General features: G+C 35.1%; 1 non-coding gene across 1 annotated transcript; it reads right to left on the bottom strand.

Annotated features, from left to right (window-relative positions):
• Window positions 1-3093: 3093 nt before the first annotated feature.
• On the bottom strand, window positions 3094-3200 carry LOC121206599 (small nucleolar RNA R71). The gene has a single exon (XR_005901667.1). It is a non-coding gene; the product is annotated as a small nucleolar RNA R71 (small nucleolar RNA).
• Between the last annotated feature and the right edge of the window lie 16513 nt (window positions 3201-19713).

Below are 19713 nucleotides of genomic sequence, written 5' to 3'. Positions count from 1 at the left end.
TGGCCCATGTTATACATGTGTGTATTTTGATGGCTAATGGTAGAAAATGCATGTTTGTTGTTAGAAAAATGACTTTTGCTAAGTGATTTTCTGTAAAAATGTCAAAAAGGACCTATTTGTAAAAGTTATAAAATAAGTAGTAAAAGTGCGATTAAGTGGAAAATGTGGGATGGTATAAGTTTGATAAAGATTCGGCTAGGCTTAGGTAATGAAGAAATTGGATGAAAATCATTTTATGAGCCTAGGGACTAAATTGTAAAAATGTGAAGAATTAGGGGCAAATATGTAATTTTTCCATAATATGATTTTTGGACTGAACTGAACAATGTGTGTATTAAATAAGTTAAATTTGTTATTGTAGATCAAGAAAAACGAGGTTCGACCTAGATGGGGGGAAAAACAAAGCGTTTGACGATTAGGTCAAATTATACTATTTTTGTATCGAGGTAAGTTCGTATGTTAATAATGCATTGTTATATTTATGTTTTACATGCTTTAATATTGTATGAATCATGATTTACTCTTATATGTATTCAAAAAAATTTTGACAAGTGAGAATTCTCGGTTGAGCCTTAGGAATAGAATAAGATATGAGTGACATGTCATTAGGAACCCATGTGTATGTGATCCGGGTGCTGGTCTCAACGTCCTACCAGTGGCTGGGTAGTCTGGCATGAGTTGTGGATACCTGAAAGCTTGTGTGAGTGGCATTGAGTAGCTACGTCTTGACTGACAACTTGTGTGATTAGGCTCGTGAATAGCTCGAGAGTGAGTCTATATGTTATATGAGATGTGAGGCAATTTTGGCTACATATTTGGCACTTTTGTGCAAGATTTCTGCGTATCCATTAATATTTCGAGTGTTCAACAGGAATGTCAAAGTTGTGAAAAAAATGGTTATTTTGCGAGATGGTACAAGTATGTACGTATAACTCATATGTAATGAGCTCGATATATGATGAAACCTTGGTAAGGTTGTGATTGAGTAAGTATGACTATAAGATTTTATAACATTTATACCAATTTTCATTATACTAATAGTATGTTAAATGTATGGTATGATTCTTATTATTTGCATAGGAACTTACTAAGCTTTAAAGCTTACTCCTCTTCCTTTCCCTTGTCTTTTAGTGTCTCCAAGTTAGCTCAGGGATCGGAGACTGTCGAAGATCCACTCACACTATCAACAATTATTTTGGTACCAATGATTTCAACATTTTGAGTTATGGCATGTATAGGGGACTTGGTTATTTTATTATGTGTCATAATTGATTTGGCCAAATGTGTTGGCTTACATTGGTGAAAGGTTCATTTTGTATAAGGCTATTTAAATTTGGCTACTATTGTTATAAGTAATTTATGTGATGATGCCTTTCATGGATGTGGGATTTTACTTGTTTTAAATTGATAAGTATGTGATGTTTTGTGTATGATAGATGGTAGCATGTGAATGATGTGTTGATGTCTTGATTGTGGCTGATTTGGTTGTACGTAAATGTTTGAATTGGTGTTATGTTGTGTAGGCGTGTGCATCAAAGGGTGGCAAAATGGCTTGGTAAATAGCCTTATTTTTATCCACACGGGTAGATACATGGGCGTGTGTCTAGGCCGTGTGCGATGCACGGCTTGCCCCACAGACGTGTGTTTAGGCCGTCTGTCCTCTGCACCCTAATTTTTACAACAGAATGCTCAGAATTGAGCACACGGGTAGAGACAAGGGCGTGTGTCTTAGCCGTGTGGATGACACGGCCTCAGGCACAAGCGTGTAAAGTCTGCACCTATTTTATGAAAAGTCATAATTATTAAAATAGACCACACAGTCTAGCACACGGATGTGTGACTTGGCCGTGTGTCTTCAATTTGTTCTTGGGTGACAAATAGAGAGTTACATGGGTTCGGGACACGGGCGTGTGTGACAACACAGCTTGCGCATACGGGCGTGTCCCCTATCCACACGAGCGTGTGACCCCTATTTAGTGAAAAATTTTCTATGTGTTGTAAAATTTTCTAAATTTTTCAGTTTAGTCTCGGACTGCCTCCAAATTACCGAGTTGTGTAGGTGAGTATGTTCATAAGTTAGCAAATTACCGAGTTGCCGTGAATTTATTCGTAACAACATAAACATGAGTTTAATAATTCTAAGTTAAAGAAATGTAATTAATCCAATCCAATTATGTCATCTTGATTAAATCATATTTTGAAATCATGCATTAGAACTTTTATTTTTTATTTTTAGTTTAAAATCTTTTTTTTTAATCAGCCTCTTCAAAACAAAATATATTTTTTTACCAAAGTGTTTTAAATTGCATTCATAAATAATTCTTTTCATAGTCCCTGTGGGTACGATAACTCAAAATTTACTTGTCACTTTATTACTTGTTGCGATTGTGTACACTTGCACATTTCCGTCGTTCCAAGTTTTTGGCTCCGTTGCCGGGGACTTTTTTAAAAAGTCATTATTTGTGAATTTGTTAGTTTTACATTTTGGTTTATTGTTCTGTTTAATTTTTAACTTGATTAATTTTTCTGTGATTATTTCAGGTGTTTATGAGTATTGACCAGATTATTGACCTACTCCCTATAGACCCTGAGATAGAACAAACTTTTCGAGAGTGAAGAAGATAAGCAAATTAGAGAAGGACCGAAGAGATGAACTTTGAAAATCCAAATCAAGGAAATGGAGCAAACCCTGCTCAAAATCCTATCCTTATTGCTGCTGATAGGGATAGAGCTTTAAGACAGTATGCCATGCGAGTATTTAATGATCTTAATCCGGGTATTAGGAGACCCGAAATTGAGGCACAACAATTCGAGCTTAAGCCAGTCATGTTCCAGATGCTTCAGACAGTGGGCCAATTCAGTGGAATGCCTACCTAAGATCCTCACCTACACTTAAGACTATTTATGGAGGTGACCGATTCTTTCAAGTTAGCCAGAGTACCCGAAGATGTATTACGATTGAAGTTTTTCTCATATTCACTAAGGGACAGAGCTCGAGCTTGGTTGAACTCATTACCACCGAATTCAATTTTCATATAGCAAGAGTTAGCAAAAAGATTTCTTATAAAGTATTTCCCGGCTAGCAAGAATGCTAAGTTGAGGAACGAGATTACTGCTTTCCAACAAATGGATGATGAGTCCTTGTATGAGGCATGGGAAAGGTACAAAGAATTATTACGAAATTACCCTCATCATGGAATCCCACATTGGATCCAACTCGAGACATTTTATAATGGTTTTAATGCTCACACGAGGATGGTAGTGGACGCTTCTGCTAATGGTCCTCTCCTTTCTAAGTCTTATAATGAGGCTTATGAAATCATTAAGAGGATTGCCAGCAACAATTATCAATGGCCAACCAATCGAGCACCGTCAGGAAGACGAGTTGCTAGAATACATAAAGTGGACGCTCTTACTTCACTCGCATCTCAGGTATCATCAATATCTTCAATGTTAAAAAATCTTACTACTAATGGGTCTAACAATTTTGCAGTACAACCACCTAACCAATTTGAAAATATAGCTTGTGTCTATTGTGGGGAAGGAAATTTGTTCGAAGAATGTCCATCAAACCTAGAATCCATGTACTACATAGGTAACTAGAACCAAAATCGAGGAAGGCAAGGACTGCAATCCAATTTCTATAACCCATCGTGGCGAAACCAACTGAACTTTTCCTAGAGTAACCAATGGGTTGGAACTAGTAACACTTACGCCCAACTTAGACTAACCCAGCCACCTAGTTTTCCCCAACTAGTTCAGAAACCAACCCAAGCTGAACCATCCAATGGCTTAGAAAATTTGTTGAAGGTGTACATAGCTATGAATGATGCCTTAATCCAAAGCCAAGCTGCTATATTGAAAAACCTGGAAAACCAAATGGGCCAGCTTGCAACTGAACTCAGGAATTGACCATAATGTCTTTTACCTAATGACACAAAGAATTCGAGGAATCTGGGGAAGGAACATTGCAAAGCATTGACATTGAGGAGTGGAAAGACAGTAGAGCCCAACACCATCGAAGCTGAAAAGGAGCAAGCTGACGTTCAAGATTTAGAGGAAGTTCAACAAAGTGTTGAAATTCCAGTTTCACAAGAACCAAAACCTGCAAAACCCGACAAGGTAATTTTAGAACCAGCTAATTCTGATCAACTAACAACTCCAATAGATGCGAAATTTCCACAGAGGATGAATCAACCAATTTTAGTAAAGAAACCACCACCACCCTACCCTCAAAGACTTCAAAAGCAAAAGCAGGAGATTCAATTCAAGAAGTTCCTAGATGTACCTAAGCAACTTCATATCAACATCCAGTTGGTTAAAGCACTTGAGCAAATGACGAACTACGTCAAAATCATAAAGGATATCCTATCCAAAAAACGAAGACTTGGAGAATTTGACATAGTAGCTCTTACGAAGGAATGCAGTGCATATCTTCAAAACAAACTACCCCCAAAGTTGAAGGATCCTAGATGTTTTACCATACCTTGCAACATTGGAGGAACATATTGTGGTAAGGTATTATGTGACTTAAGTGCGAGTATTAACTTGATGCTATGTCAATATTTAGGAAGTTGGGGATAGGTGAAGTTACACCAACTACAGTTACACTTCAATCAGTGGATCAATCCTTACCACATCCAGAAGGAAAAATCGAGGATGTATTGGTACGTGTAGATAAATTTATCTTCCCTATTGATTTTTTTATTCTAGACTTTGAAGTAGACAAAGAAGTGCCAATTATCTTGGGAAGACCGTTCTTAGTAACCGGAAGGACCCTTATTGATGTGCAGAAGGGAAAGCTTACTATGTGTGTTCAAGATGATCAAGTAACATTTAACATTTTTAAGTCTATGCGATTTCCTAACACAATTGATGATTGTTCTGCAGCATCCGATTTAGAGGATTTAATAGTGAAGAAGGAGCTCAACTACCTTGTGGATCCGTTGGAACAAATTTTGACAGCAAATCCTTCAAATGATGAAGAAGAGGATGAATACTTAGTGTTGTTAGAAACTAATCAAAAGATATTTAATTCGTAATCCCATTTTGAATCTTTGGAATTAGAGAAAAGTGATTATGCCCAACCAAAAGAGTCAATCGAGGAGCCACCTAAATTAGAACTTAAGGTACTACCTTCACATTTGAAATATGTTTAGTTAGGTAACGCCTCTACTTTGCCTGTGATTGTTTCAGCAGAATTACCTAGTGAGCAAGAAGAGAAACTCATCCTAGTGTTGAAACAATTCAAGAAGGCTATCGGATAGACCATAGCCGATATTCACAGAATTAGTCCATCTGTATGCACGCACAAGATTATCCTGGAAGATAGCAAAAAAGGGACGATTGATGGACAATGAGTATTGAACCCCATCATGAAGGACGTAGTCAAGAAAGAAATCATCAAGTGGTCAGATGCAGGTATAATCTACCCCATCTCAGATAGTTCATGGGTAAGTCTGGTCCAGTACGTTTCAAAGAAAGGAGGTATCATGGTCATTGAAAATGAGAATAATGAGTTGATACCAACTAGAACGGTTACGGGATGGAGAATTTGCATCGATTACCAGAAGCTGAACAAGGCGACTAGGAAAGATCACTTTCCTTTGCCATTTTTGGACCAGATGCTTGATAGACTCGCAAGGTGAGACTATTACTATTTTCTCAATGGATACTCAGGGTATAATCAGATTACAATATCAACAAAAGATTAGCACAAAACAACATTCACCTATCCGTACGGTACATTTGCATTTAGACGCATGCCATTTGGTTTATGTAATGCACCTGCTACATTTCAAAGATGTATGATGTCTATCTTTACTAACATGGTTGAGAAGTATTTGGAAGTTTTTATGGATGATTTTTCAGTATTTGGAGATACTTATGATAATTGCTTAGCCAATCTAGCGAAGGTACTAAGGCAATGCGAAGAGACAAACCTAGTACTCAACTGGAAAAAAAGTGTCCTTTCATGGTACGAGAAGGGATTGTTCTAGGGCATCGGATAACGAGACTTGGAATCGAGGTAGATAAAGCAAAAGTAGATGTTATTGAGAAACTCCCACCTCCAACATCTGAAAAGGGTGTTAGGAGCTTTTTGGGCCACGCTGGTTTCTATCGAAGATTTATCAAAGTCTACTCCAAAATTGCTAAACCCTTATGCAAATTATTGGAGAAGGACATGAATTTCAAATTTGATGAAGAGTGCTTAAGAGCTTTCAATGATTTGAAGAGTCGACTAGTTTCAGAACCCATAATCGTCACACCAAACTGGGATTTGCCATTTGAATTGACGTGTGATGCAAGTGACGTCACGATAAGAGCTGTCGTGGGTCAGCGAAGGAACAAAGTTTTTCATCCCATTTACTATGCAAGTCAAACTCTGACAGGAGCTCAACTAAATTATATGGTAACAGAGAAAGAGTTACTTACTATTGTGTTTACTTTTAACAAATTTCGATCTTATCTTGTACGTACCAAGGTGACTGTCTATACGGACCACTCGACAATTAAGTATTTACTTGCTAAGCCTAGACTGATCCGGTGGGTAATTCTACTTCAAGAGTTCGACCTAGAAATTCAAGATCGAAAGGGAGTAGAAAATCAAGTAGCAGATCACTTGTCCAGATTCGAGCCGCAAGAAGGGAACTCTTCACTTATACCCATTCAGGAGACATTTCCAGATGAACACATACTGAAGGTAAATCATGCCCATAGTACCCCTTGGTTTGCTGATATTGCTAACTTTTTAGCTTGTGGTTTGATGCCGATTGATAATACATATCATCAAAGGAAAAAGTTTCTTCACGATGTGAAGTACTATTTCTGGGAAGAGCCATATTTATTTAAAAAGTGCATAGATCAAATGATCAGAAGATGCGTAGCAGAAGAAGAAGTATAAAAGATTCTATACTATTGTCACTCAGCTCCAAGTGGGGGACACTTCGAAGGTACTCGTACTGTAGCCAAAGTATTGCAAGTAGGATATTTTGGCCAACACTATTCAAGGATGCATATGCTTACGTCCAATGTCACTAATAAAAATGAGATGCCTCGAACAAATATCATTTAGGTAGAATTGTTCGATGTATGGGGTATTGACTTTCTTGGTCCTTTTCCGCCGTCTTTTGGTCATAAGTACATATTAGTAACAGTAGACTATGTTTCTAAGTCAGTCGAGGTTGAAGCTTATCCGACAAATGATGTTAGGGTTGTGATGAAGTTTTTGCAGAGACACATGTTCACAAGGTTTGGAACCCCAAGAGCTATTATCAGTGATGAAAGGTCACATGTTCACAAGGTCGCTTTAGCTTACCATCTGCAGACGAATAGGCAAGCTGAATTGGCGAACAAGGAGATAAAAGGCATACTTGAGAAGGTAGTTTGCCCGAACCGACGAGATTAGTCCAAAAGATTAGATGATGCTTTATGGGCTTACAGAACAGCATACAAGACATCTTTAGGGATGTCACCCTATAGGTTGGTCTTTGGGAAAGCCTACCATCTACCCTTAGAGTTAGAGCACAAAGCTTACTGGGCCCTACGACAACTCAACATGGATCTTAAGCTTGCTAAAGAGAAACGGATGCTTCAACTCAATGAGCTCGACGAATTTCGAATGTTCTCGTACGAAAATTCCAAATTACTCAAGAAAAGACTTAAGTAATGACATGACAAGCACATTCGAGTTCGAGAATTTGAAGCAGGTCAGCAAGTCTTGTTATTTAATTTCAGATTAAGGTTCTTTCCAGGTAAACTAAAATCACATTGGTGTGGTCCATTTACGATTCATCGCGTCTATCCATACGGAGTTTTTGAACTCCAAGGTAAAAGAGGTAATTTTCAAGTTAATGCTCAGTGTCTGAAACATTGCTGGGGAGATAAGATTGAACGAAATCAAATTTCTTTCATTTTATCGGATGTTTAAATTTTCTTATTTTCCTTTTTAATAAATGATTTCGGATATATTTTCGGGATTAGTATGTTTAAATAAATTCTGTCCAGGACATTGGAACATAAGCAGAACAGCTTGTGACCCCTCCAATCTTTCATGGGAATTGATTTTAACATAATTTTCTGAGAAATTATTCCCTAAATAAAATTAAATTTTTGGTTTTTAAAATAAAAGGGTTAATTTTGATCCAAGTTTTAGATTTCAACTCAATTTCAAATTTTCATTTAGTTTAGGGACTTAATTGATCTATTTTTAAAATTTGGTTGCTCTTTTTGTAAATAATAAAAATTAGATGCCTCTTTTTGTAAATATTTGCACAAGGCTTCTAGAATAAATGTTTTTAGTTTAATAAAAAAAAGATGATAATTATTAATATATAATTATATCCATTATAAAATATATTAATTATTATCAACTTTATATAGAGTTAGGATTAGTGTTAATTTAATCATATTTTATTTGATAAGTTTTTTTCAAATAATAATAAGATGATAATGTTTAATATATAATTATATCTATTATAATTTATATATTAATTTTTCTCAATTTAGCATAGAATTAGGATAAGTTTTAATCATATTTCTTTTTTGTTTAAATAAATTAATAGCATTAATAATTTAATATGCATATATTTAATTATTAATTGTTGTTAACTTTGTATAGGATTAGAACTTAGAATTCTTTATTGATTAAATTGTTCTAAGAATTCTATTCTAATTCTTATTCCTTCCTCTATATATTCCACCCATCTTCCCATTCATCCATCACTCAAACCCCCAAAACACCAAGTACTGCAAGATCCTAGTCGCACATTGCTTGGCCAGCAGCCCCAGCTCCATTGCATGCCGCATGTCCAAACCCCAGCAGCTGCTCTTAGGTGCCTCACCTGCGTACATCCAGCTTCAACGCATGCTAGGCCTGCTTGCTGAAGGTTTCGCATGCTACTCGCGCACTGCTGCTAGCTCCCAACTCAACTTGCGCGCTGCTACCTGCTCCTGTGCCCATCTGCCCGCACACTCCAACAGCCCTCCAGCACTTGTGCGGCACACACCTACACCAAGCCCCTTAGCCGAAATCTTCTAACCTACCCTAAATTGACCTCTTTTGTTCATTAATTATTTTTAGGAGTTCTTAATTTTTATAGAAAAGGTGGTAAGACAAAATTTTTCTCCTAAATTTTAATTTTATTTAATTATTTAATTTTTCAATTTATTGAATCATTAATAATTTTTAAATTTTTTAGAAAATAAATTTTCCCATCTTTTGTGCAGGTTAATCTTGCCTCGGAAGAGAACTCGTGCCCACACACAAATTGATGAAACACAAAACAAGTTCCACTGTGAAGAAGCCAAAGTAAGATACAAGAGTATCTTCAAAAATCAACAGATGCATCCAGATAAATGCTTTACATTGAAAGAGAGCAACTACAAAGACTTTATGGCACGTATTCGTCAAGTTGTTAAGGCCCTCAATTGGGAATTGTTTTGTGAGAAGAGACCTAGTGTGGATGAGGAACTAGTTCGTAAGTTCTATGCAAATTTAACCTCAAACGAGTTGAAGAAGTTCAAGTTCACAAAATCAAGGTACCAATAACTTCAAATGCTATTAATGAGTTCTTTGAATTGCCTGATTTTGAAAACAACGATTATTCTTCCTTGATGAGCAATATAGAGCCTAAAAATTTGCAAGAAATTCTCGAGGAACTTACAGTTCCATGTTCTAAGTGGACTGTGTCAAAGCAAGGAATCCACACTTGTTGAAGGGAATATTTGACACCACTTGCAAAAGTATGGTTCTATTTCATCTGTTTCAGCCTTATGCCTAGCTCACATGGGACTACAATTTCATTAGAGCGAATGGTCTTATTATACTCAATTTTAACTGGAAAGACTATTGATGTGGGAAAAATCATCCTGAGAGAAATGCAGAATTTTGACATTAGACGTTCTAGCCCAGCCTACTTGCCCTTTACAATAATAATTTTGTGCTTGAAAGCTAAAATTCTTGCAAACGTAAAGAAGACAGGTTATAGCCAGGGCACAATCACAGATTGGGACCTCTACCGAATAAATAGAGATTCTATTCTACAGTAGTGAATTGAAGAAAGTAAGGATCCTAAAGAAGAGGAAGAGGATCCCATAAAGATCGAACCAATGCAATCAGCTGAATTCCCTGATAAGGTGGAACCAATAGAACTAGAAGTTGGACCTAATGATGAAACTTCAATATTCAGAGCTCAACCGCCTAGCCTAGATCTTTGAGATGAGCTATCAAAGTTGATGGACATAATGCAGCATATGCAATGGCAGCAAAAAGCTTACTAGATATACTAAACATTAAGGGATGACTCGATGAGAAGTGCTCTTAAGAAAATTTACAATGACCCATTTATTTTTGTGCCTAAATTTCCAAATTTTATATTTGAACCATGGATTCCATTATTGAAGAAGGAGCAAAACGATTCATGCTAAGGCAATAATGATGGAGCAAAAGATGAGTCAAATTCAGAAGGGTCTGGAAATAAATAAAAAAGGGATCTTGACCTTATTTTATTTCTATTCCTATATCATTTTAGGATTAAGTTAGGAAATTTTATTTTTCGCATAATAAAGCAAGAGATGGAAATCATGAATAATGAACAAGTCGTAAAGTATAAAGTGTGACAATAAGTATATACATGTCTAGGATTGGATCTAGAGGGAGCTTGGTACTTAAGAAGTCAATTTGACTCACCTCCTCTTTTCTAGAATCCTACCTGGTGTATAGTATCTATTCACTTGAAATAATGAGGACATTGTTCATCTTAAGTAGGGCGACCGAAAAATTGAATTTCAATTATTTCTACTCAGAATAAAATTTTCTTTTAATTATGATTAGGATATATTTTGTTCAATAATTTGAATTTTTTTTAAGTATGCTAAACTTCAGTATAAATAAAGTTCTATTATTTCAATAAATTATTATGTTAGCTTAATAATGATATGAATGTATTTCTAATGAAACATGCAAATCGTACCATAAATTTTTAGTTCCTTACGAAATTTAGGCATGCATGAAAGTTTAAGTCTTTAGAATTGACTTAGTAGTTTCTTGAGGCGAAATCCTAGGAAGCATGGAACATTGGAAATGATTTAGGCAACTTTTGTTTGGACCGTTTGAGCCTTAAAAGCCAACCATGATGAAATTTTTATCCTTTGAAACCTTTGAGACTATATGGCCTAATTTGATTTGAACCCTTGCAAATTTAGCCATCACTTCTCTCTTAACTATCTTAAAATTGTCCCAAACACTAGACTCAGAACTATTCGAAGTATTCTTTAAAAATAAGTTTGGGAGAGTTGAAAAGAAGTATAGAATGCTCTAAAATTGTAGTACATTAAGCAAAATGCTCAAATTTGAAAAAAAAAGAACTAGAGAGAGCATGAGTTCTTAAAATATGATGTACAAAAGAGCATGTGAAAGTAAAAAAAAGTTGATGTATTGAAGGTAATTATTTCAAAGGTCCAATACAAGTTGAGTCTAGGGTTTAAAAGCCTAAATTTATCTATCGTTTACCTACCCTTAAGCCCAGCAACGTTACAACCTTGTTAAAGACCTACTGATTCAAAAGTTCCAATGTTACCTACATTAGTGGAGAGAAATTGCTACATACAACATATGATAAACTTAATGATTGCAGCTTAATCTTGAATAAAGGGAAAAAATTACATTGGTAAGGTTTAACATGACTTTATTAGGATGCATTTAGTCTACTTTTGGCTATCATAATAGTTGTTGAGATTAATTTGAATGATATGTATACTTAAGTTGCATAATTATCAAATTTATTGTCTTTGAGCATAAGTATATTAAATTCATAATTTTGAGAAAAATGTTGTTCTAAAGGAATTTTTCAAAGGTGTTTCTAAGAAATTCTTTTCAAAATACGTGCATTACTCGGGACGAGCAATGAATTAAGTTTGGAGGAGTGGAAACACAAAAATTTGCGCACTTTTTCATACCCTTTTTAACTTAAATTCATGCGAATTCGGTTAAATTCTTGTCAAAAAATAATTTTTTTATAAAATAATTAAAGTGAATTTAAAATATGAACATGTTGAAATTTAGTTAATATTGCAATTAATTTTGATGAATTTTGGTTATCTTCGACAGATTTGCACAAAAGGCAAAAAATGGCTCAGCAGACACTACCAAAAGCACAAAACCGAGAAGCAATTTGAAGTATCAAGGCAAATTAATTTTCAGCTTAAGACGGTCCAAAATTATATGTATTAATTCATAAAATAATTAATTTTAATTTATCTCCAAGTTAATTTGGGTTAATAAATTATTATTAATTAATTATAAAAAAATGGTCCGATTGAACCGAACCGAGTGAACCAAGCCGGCCAAGGAGAGGACAGCCCAAAACTGTCCAAGTGCTAACCCAATTCAGCTTATTAGCTGATTATTTAAGTTGCAAAGAAGCCCTTGAAGACTTGTTCAAATTGCAAATCAGCCCCTCCATAATTGATGGCTTTGAAGATTTGCCCCAAGCCAAATTTAGCAAAGTTGAAGCCATCAACTTTGCCACATAGATGGTCGGCCAAGGGGTGGCTCTTTGGTTGCTACTTTTATCAAATTTTAGCTGCCACATTCCTCCCTTGGCTGATCATTCAAAGATCCCTCATTCATTCACATCTCTTCTCTCCTCTCTTACTTTTTGCTCTCATTTTCCCATTCAAAGTCCCTTGCTCTTGTACCAATTTCTCCCATTAAGAAAGGGTTCTTATTCAGCCATTTTAGAGCAGCAATTGAGTGTTCATAGAAGCCTTGATTGGCAAGGACAACAAAGAAGGAAGAGCGGAGCAACCTAGTCAAGCCATTGAAAAACACCGAATTTGATTCTTGTTCCCCATCTCTTTAATTTTTGTTGTTGTTATGATGAAAACATCTATGAATATTTATGTTGTTGGAATGCTTAATTTAATCATCTTAGCTTAAATTTAATTTTTGTTGGTTTGATTGCATTTCATCTGCTTAAATTATTAAAATTGTGTTTATGTTGTTATAGGCCTCAGTAAAATGCTTGATTAAGTAGAATCATACATAAGTTAATCTTGCATTACAATTGTGAGGTAGCTAATGAATTAATTATTTAAACGGATTGAAATTATAATTAATTAACACAATACTTAATCAGTGCATGTTTATTCTTCTAAAGTAGCTGAAGGTTAAATTAGCAATGTATCTGGCGATACACTTGCCTTGCATAACTTGCAAGATTATTGTGATTAAATTGTTTCAAGGTAACGATACCTTGTTACCTCACATAGTCTTTTATGTACTTATCATTAATCTTTTGAATTGACATAGGAATATGCAAGATATTAGTTCAATTTAATGAGTATGTATGTGAAATAACATGTTTTCTTATTAGAATCTGTTTAATTGATTAAATTAACATAGGGATATGTTAAGAGATGAATGGATTTGTGTAGGTGAGTAGGCTCGTAAGTTAGCAAATTACCGAGTTGTCGTGAATTTATTCGTAACAACATAAACATGAGTTTAATAATTCTAAGTTAAAGAAATGTAATTAATCCAACATAATATGTCATCTTGATTAAATCATATTTTGAAATTGAGCATTAGAACTTTTATTTTTATTTAGTTTAAAATCTTATTTTTTTTAATCACCCTTTTCAAAACAAAATATTTTTTACCAAAGTGTTTTAAATTGTATTCATAAATTATTCTTTTCACAGTCCCTGTGGGTACGATAGCTTGACATTTACTTGCCACTTTATTACTTGTTGTGATTATGTACACTTGCACATTTCCGTCATTCCAATTACTAACTCATAGTCTTTCAATAACTCGAGCCATCCCCATTGTCACAAATTCAAATCTTTCTGAGTCATAATATATTTTAAGCTTTTATGATCAGTAAAGATGTGACATTTTTTCACCGTACAAATGATGATGCCAAATTTTTAATACAAATAAAATAGCGGCCAATTCTAAATCATGCGTCAATTTGTTCTTTTCATCTGGCTTCAATTGTCTAGAGGCATAAGCTACAACGTTTCCCTCTTGCATCAATACGCAACCCAAACCATTCAATGATGCATCACTATAAATAAAAAATTCTTTACCTGACTCAGGTTGAATTGACACTAATGGCTCAGTTAACAACGCTTTCAATTGACTGAAACTTTGTTGACATTTCTCAGACCATTCAAACTTTACTTCTTTCTATAGCAGTTTGGTCATCGGTGTAGCAATCATCGAGAACCCTTTAATGAAACGTCAATAGTAACCAACCAATCCTAGAAAACTTCTGACCTCAGATACATTTCTAGGTGGTTTCCAGTCAATAACTACAGAAATCTTGCTTGGATAAACTCGAATGCCATCCGCCAAGACAATATATCCTAAAAATCTAACTTCTCGGAGCCAAAACTCACACTTACTAAATTTAGAATACAATTGCTTATCTCTCAATGTTTGCAACACAATCCTCAGGTGCTCGGTGTGCTCAGACTCATCTCATGAATAGATTAGAATGTCATCAATGAACACAACAACATATCTTTCTAAATACAATCTAAATATCCAATTCATCAAATCCATAAAAATGGTAGGAGCATTAGTTAGTCCAGAAGGCATAACAAGGAATTCATAATGTCCGTACCTCATTCTGAACGCGGTTTTTGGCACATCTGAGTCTTTAACTCTCAATTGATAATAACCCAATCTCAAATCGATCTTCAAAAACATTGTTGCACCTTTCAACTGATCAAAAAAATCGTCTATTCTCAACAACGGATACTTATTCTTTATTGTAACCTTGTTGAGCTGACGATAGTCAATACACATTCTCATTGGCCCGTCTTTCTTCTTTACAAATAATACTGGTGCACCCCAGGGCGAAAAACTTGGTCGTGCAAAACCTCTATCTGTTAACTCTTGTAACTTAGCTTTCAACTCTTTCAACTCTATCGAAGCCATTCTGTACGGAGCTATAGAAATTGGTAAAGTGCCTGGTACTAACTCAATAGCAAACTCAACCTCTCTGATTGGTGGCAACCTAAGCAATTCTCTTGGAAATACATCCGAGTATTCCAATCTTCATTTCAACTTTCTTCTCTTAGCCTTCTTGTTTTCTCGACTAAAATATTCAACTTTGCAAGGCCAGTCAACCAATACAACAAATTCTTTCAAATCTAAAATCCCAACTAGAAGTTTAATGTCTTCATTCAACTCTCAACAAGTCGCTTGCACATAATCTCTTCAGTAGAAACATATTCTCGAGCATAGTTACTCAATTGTACAAATTCTCTCTCATACTCGGTTACGGTCATACGGCCTTATTTCAATTCTAAGAACTCTTTGTGCTTTTGATCCAGAAACCATTGACTTATATATTTCTTTCTAAACTCGGTCTAAAAGAATTCCCAGGTAACCCATTCTCTAGGTACAACAGATACTAGAGTATTCCACCACTAGTATGTAGTGTCCCTTAGAAGCGATATAGCACATTTTAAACATTCAGTCAGTGTGCAAGAAAGCTCATCAAACACTCGAATCGTATTTTCAAGCCAAAAATCTACTCTCTCTCAGGATCATCATCAGCATTAGCTCTGAACTCTTCGGCCCTGTATTTACGGATCTTGTCAACTAGGGATTTATTCAATCTTACACGCTAGATACCTTGGGGAGCTATGGGAACCGGTAAGGGATTAGGAGGGGGTGGAGGTTGTTGAGCAGCCAGATTTATCCGAATATACTGTGTAAACCGTTCGTTCATCATTTGGAAGAAGGCTTCTCTAACCTCTCCTCCCTGGCTACCTGACATGGGTCTAGAATCAAACGGAACTGTCCCTTGAGTGGGAGCAGGCACATTACTCTCAACCTCATCAGCTATAGCTCGATTGAGATCTATTTACTATATGCAAACACATTTTAAAATGTCAGGAGTCATCACACTCATAGTGTATGTATGGCATGTATAGCTAGACTCTTACATATGCTACATTAGTCCTAGAATCGACTAAACCGTAGCTCGGATACCAATAAATGTAACACCTCTCACCTATATTCCAGGCTGGAATAGGGTTATGGAGCGTTGCTAGACTTACAACATATTCATACATACTTTTATCATACATTTATTAATTTTATATAATCATTAATAAATCTCAACAATTTGTCCCCAATACGAGCCTACAAGGCCCTAAACATGTTTTGGGAGTGGTTCGGGACTAAATCGATAACTTATAAAACTTTTACGGAACTTAAAAAATTTTTCCTCAAAATAGGGGACACACACTCATGTGGCCAGGCCGTGTGTCTCACACGGCTACCAGACACACCCTTGTCATAGGCTGTGTGGACATTCAAAATGGGAGCACATGGCTGTGCCCCAACCTATGTCTTACCTCGTGTAATTCTCTAACTTGGGTCACACGGCCAACACACATGCCAGTGTGGCTAGCCCATATGCCCTAAAAATGGCCACACATGCTCGTGTACCAAGCTATTTGCTAGGCTGTGCCAAACCTATAGGGTATACTAACTTATGCCATACGACCAAGTCACACACCCGTGTGTGAGGCCGTGTAGAGCATACTAACTTAATTTCAATTTCAACACCAGGGAACACACGACCATGTAACATAACCGTGTGCCACACACGGATGAGACACATGCTCGTGGACAAAAATAGGTTCTTTACCAAGCCAATTTGCCACCCAAATTTGTATGTGCCTACATAGCTCAAATGGAACCAATTCATAGCATAAATGAACATCTCAATTAGCCATAATCAAGGCTAATTCATACCATTTCCAATACCAACATCTAACATACTTTCAACACCTTACTTTGCCTACTCAAATCATGACAATTCACATTTCCAAAGCATTCATATATATACCATAAATCAATTACTTCAAACATCAAAATGACCAAACTCATATATGCATTATTTGGCCTAACTTCACAAACATACCAATACTCACAAATTATCAATTTAACTTTCTTAATACCTATTGCCAACAATCATCACACAACATAGGTCAATTACGAAATTAAAATAAAATCCATTTTCACATTTATACACATCATCAAATTCACCATCCTAAGCCAACTCACATGGCTATATATATATACAAACCAAAATATATACTTTTCCAAGCCAAATCAATTGACCAAAATTATTATCAAAACATAACCAAAATGACTCAAAAATCCCTATACTTGCCATATACGTAAAATACCAAGTTTATAGGGATCGAGAAATAGACAGATAGTGTGAAGTGATCTCTTACGATCCCCGAATCTAACTTAGCTTGATATCACTATAAGAAATAGTAGAAATAAACAAATTAAGCAATAAAGCTTAGTAAGCTCGTATGAAATAAACTTAATGCAATCACATAAATATAATTCAATAATTTGAATACATCCACATGTAGCTTACATTAGATAACAAATCTTTCATATACTCGTTCACAAAACTATATGCTTTCATTCTCATTTCTTCAATTCAACACTAAAATAGTTTATACACATACCTATACCATCTCGTACCAACCTCATATACATTTTCGTCTCTCATTTACCTGTTGAACCATTTGGAATAGAAGTCAGATACTCAAGGGTCTCACACAATAAGTACCTATATCATGGCCCGAAACCAAATCAAGGTAACTTATCTCTGAAATACTGATATCATGGCCCGAAGCCAAATCAGTAGATATGCATGGCCTGCAGCGAAATCAGTTTATCTCATACCTGAAGTGCTATATCATGGCTCGAAGCCAACTCCAAATATCCCTAATGACATGTCACTAACATCCTAAACTATTCCTAAGGTTCAACCGAGATTCCAACTGTCGAATCATTCGTAAACTTGTCCAAAGTCATATAATCACAATTTATGCTATATCAAAGCATATAGAATACATTTGAAATGAAATTATAACATATGAACTTACCTCGATTCAAAAACAAAGAAATTTATTGATTAATTGAGTACTTTATCTTTTCTCTAATCAAAGTCTATATTTCTTCTTTTTTGATCTAAGTATATTTAAAACTAATTTATTTAATTATCTATTCATTCAATTTAGTCCAAAACATTATAACAGCCCGATTTTAGGGTTAGTCAGAACAGTGGTTTTGGGACCACAAATCTGACGTAGAAAAAATTAATTTTACTAGATTTTTATGGTCTACAATTTCACAGAATAATTTCCTAAATTTTTGTTCAAAAATTTTGACGTTCAAGCACTCAATTTAGTAAAAAGGACTAAATTGTAAAAATTGCAAAAGTTGAGTTCTAGATGTTAAAGGTGTTCAATTGCTACGAGATTTTAAATTATAGGTCCTTATATGATAATTAGACCATTTGTTAAGTTAGTGGACAAAAATGGACATGGTGAGATAAAATTTTAAAGTTTGGCAAAAAGGGTATTTTGGTCATTTGGTAAATAAAAGAATAAAAATGGAAAATAAAGAAAAAAATTTGTCCATCTTATCCAACCCTTGGCTGAAAATTTTGAGACACCATATCTAGGGTCTTTTTCATATTTCAAGCTTGATTGTAAGTACATCCTAGACCTTTACGTTTTTGAAGTTGTATTCACCCAATCTTTCCATTTCTACCATTGTTTTGAAGTAGGGTTCATGTTTTAAAATTTACCCATGTGTGACATGCATGTGTTTTGATGTTTAATGGTATTAAACAAAAGTTGGTGTAATAAAAAACTTTGACTAAGTGATTTTTTTCATGAACATACCTAAAAATGACCTATTTGTAAAAAGATGGAAAATGGGTAGTAAAAATCTGATTTGATGAAAAATATGAGTGATATGAGCATGTTTATGGTTCGGCTAGGCTTGGGTAACAAAGAAATTGAATACATTTCATGTTACGAGCCTAGGGACTAATTTGTAAAATGTGAAACTTTAGGGGTAAAAAGGTAATTTTTCCATAATGTGATGTTTGGACTAATTTGAGTAATGTGAATATTAAATAAGTTAAATGTGCTATTATAGATCAAGAAAAACGAAGTTTGGACCTTGATCGGGGAAAGAATAAAGTGTTTGACGATTAGATCATTTTTTACTATTTTTGTACCGAGGTAAGTTCGTATGTAAATAATGCATCGTCATTTACGCTTTAATTGCTTTAATATCGTATGAATTGTAATTTACTCTTTGAACATAATTGACAAAGTTCGACAAGAGAGAAAATCCCCGGTTGAACCTTAGGAATAGTTAGGATACAAATGTCATGACATTAGGGTTAGTTGAGATTACGTATAAGACCATATCTGGGATATGGCATCGATATGAGACTTCGTGTAAGACCATAGCTGGGCTATTGGCATCAATATGAGATCCCATGTAAGACCATATTTGGGATATGACATTGGTATGGTACTATGTGTGTGAGATATCCCGAGTATCCTTTAGTATTCCAAGTGGTTCAACGGGAAACTTAACGGTAATGTTTACGTTGTGAAAGACTATGGTATATTTTGAAAGATTACGGTAAGTTGCAAGTTGGTACAGGTATGTATATAAAGCCCATGCTTAATGAGCTCGATATGTGATGAACCCTCGATGTGGTATGATAGAGTAAGTTATGATGTTAAGGTTATAATAACAGCTATGTTAAGTTTGGTTATGAAATTTTACAATGATATTTATGTTAATCTACTTCATGTTAAGTTTATGCTAAAGTGTGTATGATGCCTATTATT

This window comes from Gossypium hirsutum, chromosome A01, assembly GCF_007990345.1.
Source record: "Gossypium hirsutum isolate 1008001.06 chromosome A01, Gossypium_hirsutum_v2.1, whole genome shotgun sequence".
NCBI classification, from domain to species: domain Eukaryota; kingdom Viridiplantae; phylum Streptophyta; class Magnoliopsida; order Malvales; family Malvaceae; genus Gossypium; species Gossypium hirsutum.
Note: the sequence above shows the minus strand (reverse complement) of the source record. Positions and strands in the feature narration are given on the sequence as shown.